Raw genomic sequence first — 16,684 nt, 5'->3', positions numbered from 1 at the left:
ACTTCATGTATATTAATGTATGTTACGATACTATTATTGCTGTACTGTAGTACCGTATAAAATAATTTCATGACATGAAAATAATGTTAAAGAATTTATGAAAAACCAGTTGAGAATGCTCCAAAAGCATTGCCAGAACGAACTTGAAAAGAATTGATTTTTCTTATTAACTTCTACAAGGTTTATACCAATTGTTCTATGTAATTAATTATTATACTCATTAAACAATTCTTGTAATATATCTAACCATTTATAATTTTCTTGAATACTAAATTTTGTTCCACGTGTTTTGCTTAAAGTTCTGTTAAAACGTTCTACAATATGTTGTTTCACAAACATACATGCTCAGAATGAAGGGATCAAAATTGAAAAATTCACAAAATATCATCTCTTTCTATGACTTACGGTTCCCGAGACATGGATCCTTAAACATCCCGAAATCCGAACTTTTTTGGTCAATATCTGGGAAACGGTCGCCAGTTGGCCAGTAGACAGATTTTGCTATTTGGTACCAAAATCTTCTTAATTATTGCTCAACACCAATATCATCTCTCTATGACTTACGGTTCCCGAGATAGGCTTCTTAAATCTCCTGAAATCGAACTTTTTTGGTCAACACCTCGGAAATGGTGAGAGTGACGCGAAAAATTCCTCACTTTCTCAGATAGCTTCCTATGCTGTATCGAATGGAGGGCTCAAAATTGAAAAAATCGCAAATAACAGACAGAAAGACACACACACACACAATTACACATACACACAGAGAGAGAGAGAGAGAGAGAGATAATTCAGAAAAGATTTTTTTAAGTTCGTTGAAAATGTTAAAATATTAAATTCGGATGATCGCAAGGTTGAAATTTATATTTTGTATTCATGAATTAACGCGAATTGTATTATGTTGGTCAATGTAAAGAAAATATTATGTAAATATATCAGTCTGAGACAATTAAAAAAATAAAGGTGCCTATTAAACATGAATGCAACTAGACTTTAGCTTAGCATTGGTTTACCTCATAAAAGAAAAGGAACTACAGGAGGAGGAGCAAAATTTGTTATTTGGTTTTATCGACCCAAGTGAGATAGTAATTAAGTCTGAAGTGATATAAATTTGTATATACATAAATATAAGCTACTGAAATTCTAATAAGGAATGCTTTGAGGAAAGTTTTTGCTTTATTTCAGTCGTTAAGTATTATTCGTATTAATTTTAAAATGCATAAGGCTTATTTTAACTTAATGAAACATCAGCATTATTCTTGCGTTTTAAATATTTGAATTTCTCTTCATTGCAAAAGGTAGAATTGTCATGAAATTTAGCTTAAATGCTTTTTTCTTGTTCTAAGTTGAAAATAAAGGAACCTATTTTTTGTTTAGTTTAACACGTTCGCTGCTGAGGACGCCCATCGGCGTCCAGTACTGAATTTGGCATATGCGCCGGACGCCTCTCGGCGCTTGTCCCTGCAGCTGATTCACTTTCCCGCCAGCGCTAGCAATACCTGCACTAGCGCTGGCGGGAAAGTGAATCAGCTGCAGGGACAAGCGCCGAGAGGCGTCCGGCGCATATGACAAATTCAGTACTGGACGCCGATGGGCATTTTCAGCAGCGAACGTGTTAACGTTCCACGATTATGCATCGAGGCTAAAAGATACGGCTATAATGAGATGGATGATAATTGTAGAATGAAAAAAGTAGGAAAGATACGAGAAAACTCCGACAATATCGTTATTCGTCCACACAAAAGTCCACCATACAATACAAATAGGAGTAACAAAAAAATTCTTATATTTTAAATAAAGATTCACAATTTTAAAGATTCTTCTTATGTTTGTATGATTGTTTTGAATACTAATTAGAGAGTTATATCTTGTTTGATTTAACTGTGGGTGTGACATAGTTGCGAACTAATTTTCATGTTTACAAGTTACATCAACCGCATGGCAGGTTGCCAGAGGTACTGGCTTTACTTGAGGTTTCTTTCGTATGCAGGTTTTCAAGAACAACAAAAGGATATTCTGAACCAAATCAAATTTAATGAGAGTACATATTTTAAATCCTTGTGTGGTGAATACGTAAAACTATTTAACATGGGATAGAACATTAAAGTATGTAAATAGCTACAATATTTCTTTAATGAAAAAATAACAATATTAAATAGTATATAATAATAATATCAAATAATATCAAAGAGCATTAAAAGTGAGGGAGAACGCGGGGAATGGCGTTACCCCATTTCCAAAACATATCTATAGCGTCCCTCACTTCCTGAAAAATTAAAATGGACAAAGATGGGCAAGGGTGACGGGTGACGTCATGTGTCCCGCTATCTTTTTAGATCCACTTTTACCCCTGAACTTAATATGTCTACAACAGCGGCGGAGTCAGAAAATATGATTTGGCTAAGAAACGGCCATGTCAAAGAAGCACAGACATTTATATATATAATGGACTTTCATGTATTTTTACGATGCCACATTAAGTATTTTATTTCAGTACAGTGGTAAGCCAAATTGTAGGGGAGACTTATAACAAACAAGTCTCATTGTTTATAGTCATACGAGTTTAAATTACAGATGAAATTACTTAACATAGAATACTCAGCTCACTGCCACTACAATCGGTGAAGAGCTTTGGCTAGCCAGATGTAGTACGTTCAATGTGGTGATGCGTGATCAGTTCATTACTTCTCAGGTGACATTATTTCTGACTTTCTGGGCCTGTAGAATAAAGAAAGTAAGAACAAACGGCAGAACATGAGAAAATATATACAGTAGTGGTTGTCCATCACAAGGCCTACGTGATCCGAGTGGGGCCAAACCATGGACCCTATGCATCAGAAGGGAACGCTGTACCACTCAGTTAGCACAGGCCTTCATGATGATTTGTTAACACCAGAAAATGTTAGTGATCCAATTGGAAGTAGAACGAAGGTCCACTCACTATGAAGTGGTGTACACTAACTATTCAGCTAAGCAATGCGATATATTTTTTAAAAGACTTTAGCAATCTGTTTCTTTTTTGACATTCTTATTCGCACCCGTGGACGATACATTTTGATTCTTATGCTGACGTAAAAGAGCCCCTGCCTCAAAAGAACAGAATTCAGTTCATAACCAATTTGTTAAAATCTTATGTAGGATGCTTATGAAGGGAGCTTCTGCGTCGTAAGCTTTGTTTTCAACTTGACTGTACAATACTTGCGAAAAATTATAATAATAATGGTATTATCGGAGATCACAAGTAGAATATACTCCATATTAGGATAATCAATTTTTGATATAACTATATCAATTTCGGGTAGGCTTAAGCAGGTCATCCCTTTCCCTACGCTACTGGTTTACAATATGGATTTATGCATATACTTGGTTTAAGGAAATATATCAATTTTAATAACAGTTCTCACATTTATGTATACCACACAGGTAGCTGTATCTGTTGTTTTATGAAATACGAGTCCACTTTTTTCTTTTCTATAAAGCCTTAACACTATATGCAATCCTTCATCGGAATGCATTACTTTGTATAGTGTTTTCTTTTTTATTTTCTACTTCAAATCACAATCATTTTAACAATATCATAACAAAACAAGAAATGGATTGTGTGTATTGACTTACTGCTCTATGTTCTGGCTACCCCGTAAAAATAATGCTAAAAAGAACTACCTCCCTTCCTGACAACCTTTCTTAACCAATAACAGCATATAAACACACAGTTGCTACTCTACAAAACAAACACACGATCTCGTCAGACAGAGAATATTCGCTGAAGAACTTTACAGAAAATAAATTACAGACGTCTTTATCTGTTTCCTGAAAAGATATCATTTTAAAACCCATCTTAAAAAAAAGAAAGAAAGAAAAATAGCTAGTTTTAAGTGTAGTAAAATTGATTCAGATTTTTGTTAATTTTCTGCTAGATTGTAATACTGAACTGCAAGTAACTTGATTTACTTTGTATCTTGAAATCTAGAATTGTTTTAGAAACAAATACCTATTCAAATCATCTATGCAATCTCCTATGCAAAAGATACATCGGATGAATCACATAGCGGAAACTATACAGTCGTGGGCACCTTAAGGCATTTTTTTTTTTAGTAATTAATTTATAACTTTTATACGTTTGGCCATATGTATCTAATACTTGTCAAATAATATTGTTACAGTATGGGCTTTAAAATAAATATGATATCGGACTGAAATGTAACGTTAGGTACGTGTAATATTTTTTTAAAAAAAAGTGCTATAACTTTTATAGTGATGGGCCCTACAGAGACTGAGTTGGGCACTTTTGATTACAGTTATGGGCACCTGTGCAGAAATTTCTAAAATTATTTAATAATGTCAAGATACATTACTTTCTTACATAAATGCATAATACAGCATCTCGTTTTGATGTTTTATAGTTTTATAGCAACAATTTTAATAAAAAATTAAGAATTTATGAAATCAGGCACTCTGTTTGCCTAATCGCTGTCACTTTCAGTTTCGTCTAAGATCTGCAAACACTGGATACAATACATACATCATCATCGTAGGCTTCTCCACAGCAAGAAGGCAAGCTTTATGAAAAGCTTGTCCACAGCGTTTGCAGTTCATTCCTGGAAAACGAAGTCCTACAGTCTCACCACTCTGGTTACACAATCCAGAAAGTGAAAAAGAAATTACGGTTTTCTAATTGTTCCATACTGTTTTCCAATACCCTCACTTTCAATATGTTTGAATCTTATTTGGATGCTGAAGAAGAATGAACTTCCTCATTTTTGTTCTCTTGCAGTTCGCCAAAAAGCTCTCGTTTAGCCGGAGGGGCAGAGGGTAATTTCTCCACATCAGCTCCAGTTATACCTGTACGTTCAGAAGAAAATAGATTAACACTAGGAGTATCTTCGTGTCTTTTTTCTACTTTCCCAGCTGGACCTGACTGTTTAACTTCTCTTTTCCTCTTTCTTCCTCTCTTGTTTTTCTTTTGTATTTCTTTTCTCTTTGTGCAGCTCTTTCCATTTACCTGATGTTATTACAAATGGGAATCTTTGAATATTGCGACCTTTCCGCTTTGGCGTTTCTGGCCATACCAAACAGTCCTTAAAAAGCGGCATATCTGATTTCTTGATTGGATACATTTTACCCCGGTCAGTAGTTCCGTTTTGCTCTTCTGGTGTCACCTCAACTTCTAGAGAAGTGCTTGCTTCCTCAAGTTGTTCTGCTAAAGCACTTTCAGTCTGTTGTAATCGTGGTGAGTTTGAGGCTTCATCTGACGGCAACTCATCATTTGTGTGGATTTTTATGAGTGTTTCATCTTTAGAAAATTCTTCAAATATTTTACAGCGAAGGCGAAAATCTTCACACTTTTCTTCATGACCATTTGCACCTTTACCTGTAAACTGTTTTATTTGGTTACATTCTCGGACCGAAGTAAATCACAAAACTTCTCATAAGTCAAATCACGAAAACTTGATTGCATTTAAATTGTATTTACATAATGTTGGAAATAATTTAGTCCTCACTCAGCGCCGCAAACTAACTTGGGCAGCTACCTGAGTGAAAACGCTGTGATTAGTTTCTTAAAAGCCGGTATTAACAGCAGTGGCAAATGATGTGCTGAGTAATCATATCCGAGGCATCAGTGCAAAAATCACCGATAGACACTGGCCATTACATCACAGAATTCAGCTTAAAAAGCAACTAGGCCTATTTCATACTCCATAGCTTCACGTGTAAGTACTGTACATGGCCACAACGTAAGTCACTAGCGTTTCTCCTAGCGCGAGGACTGTAGCTATATTTTAAATGTAATCATATGTGATAAATATGAACAGGCCTTGTTATTAATTTTCAAGGAAAAAACTGTACACGTAGCAATATGAAAAAAAGAGGCTTCGGACTTCCAACGCACACTGACGTTTGTGCAGTGCTTCCCCTTCTTGTTCTTTTTTGGGATCATGATCTAGTTCTATCTGAGTCGAAGCGTCGAAACCTTCCTTTCATATTGGTAAGAGTGCAGATTTCCTCCTTTTCCCTAAAATTAAATGTAATCAGATACATGAGAAACTTAAACCTACTTAAGTAACCTGATTATAATGGGCCCTATACCGAGATCGTAGTTATACACTCTCTTGTACATTTTTTCCAGAAAGGGGTCTCTTTAAAATAAGCCTAGTTCTATTGTTATGCTTAATCACGGCCGCCTTTAGTGTTATAAGGCCAGTCTTGAAATGGCAACTACGCCTTTTTGCCTTCCACAGACTATCCACCTAGCACAGCCGGCTGCCCAAATTCTCTGCATTAATATCTAGAGAAAGGGAGGATCCTCGCTAAAATGATAGAGAAATAGTCTGTGGACTGCCAACTATTGAAGGTCTGCAATAGTCTGTGGCAGGCCGATTTGCGCAGTTGCCACATTCAAGGTCCTGGCTTGTATACCAAAGGAGGAGTGGCTTAATCCAATATAAACATACAGTGATGGGCATAGTGAGTTTACAGTAATGGGCACTGGGCCCATCACTGTTAAATAACCTTTAAATTTCATGACATTTTCGAGCAAGAAACACAACAGTCTGAAATGCACTTTAGGCTTAAAATAACGACAAAAAAATTCATATAGTAAAATATAGTGATGGGCACTAGGTGCCCATCACTGTCATGTTCCATTAAATTAAAATACAGTGGTGAGCACCTCATGATTTGAGAGCAAAACTCATTTAGACTTACATCTCATTAGTATGAAGTGCTCTTATCGTTTAATAATCACTCAAAACACAAAATTTTAATTTCCAATTGATTTATAATGAAACAAAACCTTAATCAGTGCACCTATCTGATTAAAAGAATTCTTTAAAAATGAACAACAACCATCACAACGTTTCACATCGTGCACCTTTCTACACCCCGCCACACACACGAAAGTAGGAAGACAATTGAGATACTGTGAACGTAAAGAAGAAAGACGTACCAAGATTTGAAAATCGTCAATAGCTCGCTACAGGCGCTCAGACTCTTATTATTTGAAAATAATTGGCATAGGTGCCCATCACTATCAGAGTGCCCACGACTGTATAGTTTCCCCTATTATATCCTAATACAACAGAATGTTTTCAAATATTCTTAGTTTTACCCTGCTGACTTCGATGGACTTTTCATAAATTATTCCTTAGTTTTGGCTTCAAAGAAAGTGACCAGACATAGATATGTTTTGGAAACAACTAGCAAATCGCGTGAAGCAGATTGTTTATCATTATAGCCTGTTTGTAGTTTGATATTTTTCCTTTTTCCATCGCTTTTTTAATTGCTTTAGATTAAAAATATAATTAATATATCAAATTTGCTACTTATAATTCCTTTAATTTTCTACATTCTAACTATTTTGTTTATCTGCAACGAAATTTTCAATTTTCGATCTCAGTCCGGAAAGTATTGAAACGTCGTTAACTTTCCATTTTAATAATTCTTTCATTGCCATTTACTTTCATTAAGACATTTCAAGAAGCTTGTTGGCACAATAAAACAATTTCAAGAAACTACCTGGTTTGGTAAGGATCGAAGTCTAAGCAATGTAACACAGAAACCTGATATGACAGTTCAAGTAGACTATGGTGTAATCTGTTGGTAAACAATATTTCGGAATATTTGTTCTACTCAGAGACAGCAAAAAGTTTATCTTCCCTTTTCTCGGCTGAATTCAATGTAATATTATAACAAAACTGAAATAATGTTAATAATATTGTCTATAATTTCTAATTCAGGTGACAATATTATTTGAAACCTTTTTGGAAAGGTGAATTCAACGATTTTTGTATTTTGTGGTATCACGATTCCTGCGCTAGTTCATACCAAAAACTTTTTTCCATAAGAAAGATCCGTTCGCTGTGGCACAGAGGAAAGAAAGCGAAGTGGTCTCTCTCTCTCTTTCTCTCAATCTGTTTACACCAACTGGAAGGAAAAGGGCATAGGAAAAAACCAGCTCATTTGCTGGGTGTTTTTGTATGAAAAACGGTAGATGACAGTCACCTGTCATCATGACAAACGCTTACAAGAAGAAAAATCGTGTCACAAGTCAGCGTCCTCTCTTTGTCACTCTTCCACTAACACCACCAACAGAATATACACTATATGACAGTGATATATTTCAAGTAAATCAACCTCTTTTTGCCTGCCAACTACTTTATATAAACAATCATTTTCATAAATCGTTTAAATGCTTTACAACTACATTCGTTGGAAATGTTGAATTTACTTGTAATCGTAAATAGTAAGATAAAGTTAATTCAAAGGAAATATTACAGAATAGAGTATATTGCGCGAAGTTATCGGTTTCTAATCCTTTTACTTGATACATTGTGCTGCACAGTTAGACTTCTCATGTAGGTAAGATCAGGAAATTGGGTGGTTTCATTATCGTCAGTTATCTTGGCCATGTCCAGTAAACCTCCTGCCCAACACATGTACGGCTATCCATTGAGATTAGAGGTTGGACGTAACATTGATAAGTCTATACTATAAAAATGCCTGACAAAATAAGGAACAATGATCTCTTTCGATCATCCTGCTAAAATATTCCTGATATAATAACCATTCAGTTATATCTCCAGGACGAGAATATCACAGATCATTCAAAAAGCAAAATTAAGATTGTTATTATTAAAATGTGAAACGTGTTAGTCAGTGCAAAGTGAACGTTTCAAATTAAGATTTTATTACTAAAATGTAGAACGTGGTAGTTAGTGCAAAATGAACGTTTCAGCTATTAGGTGAAGAAGTAGAGAAAAATCTTGAACGAGCTCGAAGCAATAGTTCTGCTATATGATAGTTGGCGTATTTCTTCGAAGCAATCACGACATAGCTTAGGAATAGGTTTGTGCTAAAAACATTTGTCGAATTTATAAATAATAGTATGCATTGTTATATATTGAAAAAACACTTTCGGTTCTGCAATATCATTCGCGTTAACGAGAAAAAATGTCTGAAAATGGAACATATAACAATACTGAGGTATTCTTGTACTGAGAAAATATTGATGAGTGTAAAAACAAATCCTAAGTTTTCGACAAGATAGAGGAAAACAATTCTTTGCAAACCTAAAAATTGATGTACGAGAACTATACCAGATGAAGCTGATACTGAATTTATATAACTTTGTTAACCTCTTGGTTGTGACACTAGCATGATATAATTCGATCAATGAGATGCATACTTAAAAATTATCATGAACTCCGTAACTTAAATTTATATTTAATTAAAATATTGTCCAAAGAATGAAAATTAAGAATAAAGTGATCCAGGGAACAATAAAGATGAGACCAGTAGTAGACGAGTTGCAAGAAAGTACATTGAAATGGTTTGGACATATAAGAAGTAGACCTTTGGAATACATAGTTCATCAAGTGGATGCTATAGAACTAAATCGGAAACGAGCCCGAGACCACACAAAAAAGAAATGGGTAGATTGTGCTAAGAATGATGGATCCTAGTGAACCAAAAAAAGAAGGCTTAGAAGATTTTCCAAAGATAAGACACATATAGTCTATAAATGGCATTAACCTGAACAAAATAATACGCTCGTAGGTAAATTCTCATGCATAAATTTCTAGAAAATAAAAAAATGAATTTCTGTGGTGTTTAAAAGTATAACATTCGTTGTCAAATAATAATTGATAGTTCTTCTTTTCCTGGGAGAAATTCTTATTTGTTTACGTATGTATTATATATGTAGTAAGCTTGATTGTAAACTGGCAGCCTGTATCTATTATTGTCTGCGTTTTCCTAACAGTGACACACACACACACACACTCCTTTACACTTGTGTACCTAATCTATCTCTCTCTATTTTATCATTATATGTATTACTTTGTAGTGATGAAACAGAGAGATAGATTAAATTCGTAGTGTTTTCATACTATTTACTTAGAAAATCCTCTAAATTGACTTAAAAGACATAACATCTTCAGAGGTTTTGGGATTGACAGGAAAATGGTGATGTCGATGAAGCGTGTCATAGTGAAATAAGTAGTAAAGCATGTTCGTACTTAATAGCGGCCGGAAACAAAGATACGTCATGTTTCCCGCTTTTCAACTTTGCCTTAGAATACGTGAATTGGAAGAAATAGAAATACCAAGAAACATTAAACCAAGAAATAGGACTAACATTAAGTACTGAGTCAACAACTCGTGTGAAAACGTTAACGTCTATTTGACGTATGTAAAAATATTGGTCTCTACATCAAATGTACAGATAATGCAAAATATAAAGTTGGGGGCAAAACCTCAGTGATAAGAATTTCGCAAATAATAATACTAATGTAAAGCAGATTATTATATTAAAACCATTATGTGTAATAGTAACTACTAGAAACAAACCCAACGTAGATTAACAGCTAAAAATATGTTATCCTTTGTGAATAAAAAAAGAACATCCATCATAAAGAGTAATATCGAAGAAATAAATTGTAAGATTCTAAACAAAACACCATCCTACGCATAGTACCTAGGTATTGTGGACATTTGAAGGTTGATTTCTGATGCATCAGAAGCCAAAGTTTCTCGAAAAGTCCAACGAAGAAAACTACATTACGCAAACGCAATATAGATCATCGTTTTTTAAAATCTTCATTTCACCTTTGATTTCTGAACAGTGATACTCGTTTAAAAAAATATCGATGTTCTTTGAAATTATTTGATAGAATATTATAAATTTAACAATTTTCTCATCAGAAATGTGTGGTTAAGATGCATTTAAGCAAGTACTATTTTTTTCGTTAATTCGTAATTTACTCTGTACGAATATTATCGCATTTTATTTAACGTAATACACTTGCATTTACAAGATTTTGATTTTAATGTTAAGCTTTAATTTGATTGATTTCTCGTCCTAGATTCATAATACTACAAAGCAGATGTTTACAATTAACGTGTAAGAAAGTGTTTTTGAAATAAATGTTATGGAACAAGTACGTTTAGAAATCTGTCACCTCAAACCACATCTAATGGCACTCGATCATGTGCTACAATGGACAATATGATTTTAACGTATATATCCGATACTTGATCAAATCTTGCATCTATTAGAAAAAACCTAATACAAGCGTATTTAAATTTAGGACAATAATAAGGCCCGGAACTTACCTCTATTTTAAATCAGAAGATAATATGCTCTGTGGAAAATGCTCGAAGAACATTATTCTTAAGAAATATCACAGAACTATAGTAGATTAATTCATTGGTAGTTTAATGTCCATTTCCAGTGCCAAAGCTATATGAGACATGGAGCTAAATCTCAAAGTAAGGTTCGAATTATATGAGGAATTAAACCCGGATCTTTACTCCGAAGATACACATGTTAGCATACTGTATATCCATGAGAGAGTCTCAAAACTGAAGTAATCACACTTGAATTCACATAATAATTATGAGAATAATATCACTTCTATCATGCAGTTCTACACTACAGTTCTACCAAATTTGTTCCATAGTTTTTATGTTACTTTCAGGCTAGCTAGCGCAAACAGACTAGGCCTTGGAGCGAGCCACATCTCGTGCCCCTTTGTGGTAAAGTACCACACACACGCTTCTATACACAGGATCTCGAATTCAATCACCGATGTAGTTTTGCCTCGAATACAAATTCTTGTAATATTTCTGGTTTCCCATTAAGCGGTAGATTCGTCTCCTGTAGCCTGTAGGTACTGGAAAAGGAATTTAAAGCCAAAGCAATCAATTAATCCTGCCTCCTCGCCACAATTGTTTCTATATTGTCACTTTATGTTTCACAACGTATTTGTGTGTAGTATAATTTCTTGAGTTTACATCGCGTTGCAACGTAGGGCTCAAAACGAACTGAACGTTTTAGTGATTTATTATGCAATGATAAACTTACAACTAGCATTGAGTTTTAGTTCTTGAGAGCAAATATTCACATGGATTGAAAAGAACGAGTTTGAACTAAAAAATGAGACAGTTATGAAAAATATGTTTCCCTTCAACAAACCTTCACTTCACCTTTCAACTAAGAGATTATCTAATGAACAATTTGTTGAGAGATGAATTGGTATCATAGATAGTGTAAGCTCTCCATATTTTACCCCGTGACTCTAGCTAGTTATTAAAACAAAACTGGATATTGTTAGCCTAAATTTTGAACAAAGTACTAGAATTTTGTATATTGTTCAAAGTTTATTTTATTCAAAAAGGATATGCTTACAATCTTTAAATGTGTATTACTAAAAGACAAACGTGGTTAAATTACATTATTATAACATTCCACTTAAAGATCATTAAGGTGCAATTTTTTAGTATTGCAAGAGAATTTAGATGTCAAATTTGAAGTCAACATAAAGCTGCTCAACGCTATACCTTAATCTCTGCTTCATTGAACTTTATGATATAGTCTACAAGTTAGCTCATGTTGGTACGAATTTCCATATGGAATTCATGACAGTTTGAAATCTGTCGGGCTTTAATATTCTGCTTTTATCATGTTAGTTTTGAATAACCAATAAACACAAACTTGTGTGCATGGTTCTAACTTTAAATTCTGGGGAAGGTACATACTTATTTGATATTTTTTGTTGATCCAAAATTGCGCAACAAGTTGAATTGCCACAAACTGAGGCTTAGAAGATAACTGTGTAAAAAGCCTGAAAAGCCAAAGTGGTGACAATACTTCACCCTACTAACTTTGAGCTGATCAGCTAAAGCCCTCTTGAGCGCGCGCTGTTTGGAGACTATAACTTTTCGTGGGTCGTATCAAGCAAGTCACATTAAAACGACACTTGATATTTAGTGGCACTTTTCTGTTACATCAAGTTATCAGAAAATGAGAATATATAACAGAAGGGAAGAATGTACCGATGATGGATTACGTGATAGGTGTTTTCAGAAATATCGTTATTGAAACAAATATAAGAAGCTAATTAGATGGATATATTGATAGCTTGCGATGTAATGAAGTATTCGCCTTAGAGCTACATTCATTCTATGAACGGTAAAATAGGCAAAGATAAACATAAATTCTAATAAAATAATTAATTAAATTATGATATAACATTCAAGAAAGTGTGTGCTTTGATAACATCATGCATATGAAACCATAAACACACTGTTAGTAATCTAATTCTTGACCTTATGCCCAAATATCAATGAGAGAGTGATTCTATCTTCTACAAAAAGTTCTGACTAGAAAAAACTGACTAAATTACTGTAGGTAATTATAGTATTTATCTCTAACTATTATACTCTCCAATTACTACACTTTAATTTATACTAGACCAGACTAAACAATTAATACTGTAAGGAGCTTAATAAAACATTCTAAAATTGAATGTCAATTCGTGAACTAAAACTAAAAATTTAATTACTGACGTTTCGGCAAGGAAAATAGTACGATCCGACAAACACTTATAGTTAGGTCATTTATGGTCTGGTCATTAGTTTCCATTGCTGTCATTTGTCACTTTCTAGTTAGAAAGTAAGTACGTTGCTAAAATTTAATTTGATTATTTGAACAAACGTATTACATTGTCCGAATAAGTTTTAAATTGAAATATTTATAAACAAACCTGATTTTTTATATCATTATAGTATTATTATAAAAATCTGTTATAGAAATATATATGTTTATTGTTGTCGCTTGTATTCTCTGGACAACTAAAACTCCACGTGTCGTTAATTTTGATAGAATCACAAAAAAACATAATTCTATTTCAAATTGAAGCATGATATGCTTTCTGCAAAATACAAATAAGAAACAGTAGGCAAAGAAAGACATCGAGTTATTCATATGATAAAACTATGAATAATGACACTACTTACAAGTCAGTAGAATGAATTTACGCCGTAAATTTCATGTTGCTATTGATGATACTGGCAGATTTAAGTCATGCCTCAACTCTGGCATGAATATTTTTATTCCACCATTTCTTTTCATTATTGTCCTTTAATATGTAAAGTTGCGCAACAGAAAGTTTGATTGTGTATATCTTTTGAACCAATAACGATAAACATATGAGACTTAAAACAAATGTAAGCGCATTCTATGTGGATATTTTCAAGATCATGACCAATGTTGGAATTTGTAACATTTTTATATAGTGACGAAAGAAAGTACCAAAAGTGTAAAATAAAAAATGTACAAAATCAAGAAAATCAATATTCAGTTACAGAAAACTGATTTCCTGTGGGTGAAACCCTGTGTATATGTGCAGTATGCATTAATATTCATCCATTGGTGCGAAAATGTGACAAAGTTGATGCAGCATTGCCATGCAAAAAGATAATTTAATGCAAGTCCGTAAAATGGGTGTTTTGGGCAGAAACGCGGCCCCTGGCAACTCTGTTGTCGTGAAATTACTGTAACAGGTGTGTTTTAGTTTGATTAATGAGAAGCAATGAGAATTTGCACATATTTTATAACTTTAGTTTTATATCAGCTGCCAGGTGGGTATTTTGTATCGCAAATTTTTTAATAAAAACTCAAGTTTCTGTTGCATTCAATTGTCTTTTTGCATGAAAACTCTGCATCAACTTGGTCACATTTTTGCACTAATGGATAAATACTGATACATACTGCACATATACATAGGGATTCACCCGCAGGAAATCAGTTTTCTTCAACTGAATATTGATTTTCTTCATTTTGTACATTTTTTTTTTTTTATTTTACAGTTTCGGTACTTTCTTTCGTCACTACATAAAAATGTTACAAATTCCAACATTGGTCATGATCTCAAAAACATCTATATAAAACACGCTTACATTTGTTTCAAGTCTCATGTGTTATCGTTCTTGGTTCAAAAGATATATACAATCAAACAAACTTTGTGTTGCGCAACTTTACGGACACACTATATATATATAAGCTTACATAGCTAAGTGGGGTAGCGGACGTAAAACTCTTTAAGACAAGAAATAAAGTTACCGTGAAAAGATATTAGTTTATTTCTTAGCAACCTTGACATAAAGTCGCATATCTGACTATCCTAATTTATTTCTTTGATGAGAAAGTAAGTAGCTACAGCATTGAGAACGGTTACCTATCTCAGTGCAATTTATCTGAATCTAGTAATGTTGCAATAATGCTTACTTCTTACAACTTACAAAGTGTGTTATATTTGACCACATCACAGCATACATAACATCAGAAATTGATAATAGTTTTTTTTTTTTTTTAAAAAAACTAAATATTCTTGCTTGTAGAAGCGAACACATATTTTCTCTATGGACACATCATGGGCATCAGTGCATCAATGAAGCTAGTGTAACGTGACTCGATCGTGATCAAACAAAAAACTTTGCAATATAGATGTTAACTACCGATTCATTCCGGTCATTTGCAAACCGAATTGCCCTGCCTCCAAACCTTTGGCTCCTCTGGAAATTACCTGTATGCAAGTGAAATCTCTTGGCGTTAGATAGGAAACAGTGCAGCTAGTGACAACTACACTGAGAAAAATCCATTCTCCGGACAGCGGTATATTGTACAAATTTACGGAATACTCTTGCTTACTATAGAAATCAGTATGGAGCATACATCATCCATATGCTACATACGCATTCCCCTTAGATGTTACGTCATGCCATTGCAGGATGTCTGACATCTAACAGTTTTCCGTATATCACATACATATACTTATGTTACCTTCGTCAGCTATATGTTATATACGTCCATTTGTATGTGAGATCCTGATCGCCTACATTGTTTCATACGGAAAGTACGTATAGATGGAACACTTATACGGAAAGTATTATAAAACATGCGTTTTCAGTTATACGTCTGCTGTACGTTAAGTCCAAAAACTACAGGAATTACGCATGTAACCTATCTTTTTAAGTACGCCACCTACAATTTTTTCTCAGTGTATTACTGTGACTTACAATAAGGTGTCTTGCGTTTATTATAAGAATTAAGAATCTCTAAATATTTTCGCCTAGGTTCGCCCATCTCTAAGTTTTTTATGCAACCTTCAACTCTTCAATGTTTTGAAGTTTAGTTATTCGCGGTATTGAAAGACTGAGATGTTTTTACTTTACAAATGGGATTCTCATAAAACTAATACAGCTTCACCATACCGTGCTATACTAGGATAACATACTGTCGTACCTATTCTCTTCTTTTATTATGTATTTGGAAAGCCCCTTTACACAAAAACAGAAACTGCAATCAGCGTTAGAAAAAAACTATAAGGTCATTTGAAACCACATGTAATTTATGATGCTCTTGAATGTATCTCTGTGCTCTATGCATATCGATTTGTATCGAAATATGATATTTCGACCTCAGAACAAGCCATAAAACGGAAGACATAAAAACTATAGATCCTACCTAATGTGTGTGTGTGTGTAAGCATTTATATATATATATAAACATAAAATCCACTATATGTGTGAAGTCACACTGACATTTTATTTCATTTTATTTTTCCCAACCTGTTCGATACAGCTCAAACCAAAAGAGAACATAGTATTAGAAATTATAGAAAAAGTATAACACAAACAAATACATGGCCGAGTTCATTCTTGATATTAATGGTATTAGAGGGGTAAAGCAAAAGCGATTCCCTTTAAAATTCATTCCCATCCGGGAGTTTCCTCTCTCTCTGTCGTGTGTTGATCGGCGCATTAGACCAGAAGTGAGTGGTTGCACGCTTATGCTAGTGGGCTCTGGGTTCATTTGCATTTTACACCATTCCAATTAGAAAGGTTA

At 33.9% G+C, this 16,684-nt stretch overlaps 1 protein-coding gene across 4 annotated transcripts in view; it reads left to right on the top strand.

Moving 5' to 3' along the window:
• The window catches only part of LOC145694654 (tachykinin-like peptides receptor 99D), a 1,420,129-nt gene that overhangs the window by 1,293,386 nt on the left and 110,059 nt on the right, over positions 1 to 16,684 (top strand). The window lies entirely within an intron of this gene.

The sequence above is a fragment of the Thermobia domestica genome, chromosome 1 (assembly GCF_964235325.1).
Source record: "Thermobia domestica chromosome 1, izTheDome1.hap1.1, whole genome shotgun sequence".
Classification (NCBI taxonomy): domain Eukaryota; kingdom Metazoa; phylum Arthropoda; class Insecta; order Zygentoma; family Lepismatidae; genus Thermobia; species Thermobia domestica.
This window is presented reverse-complemented; position numbering and strand designations above follow the sequence as displayed.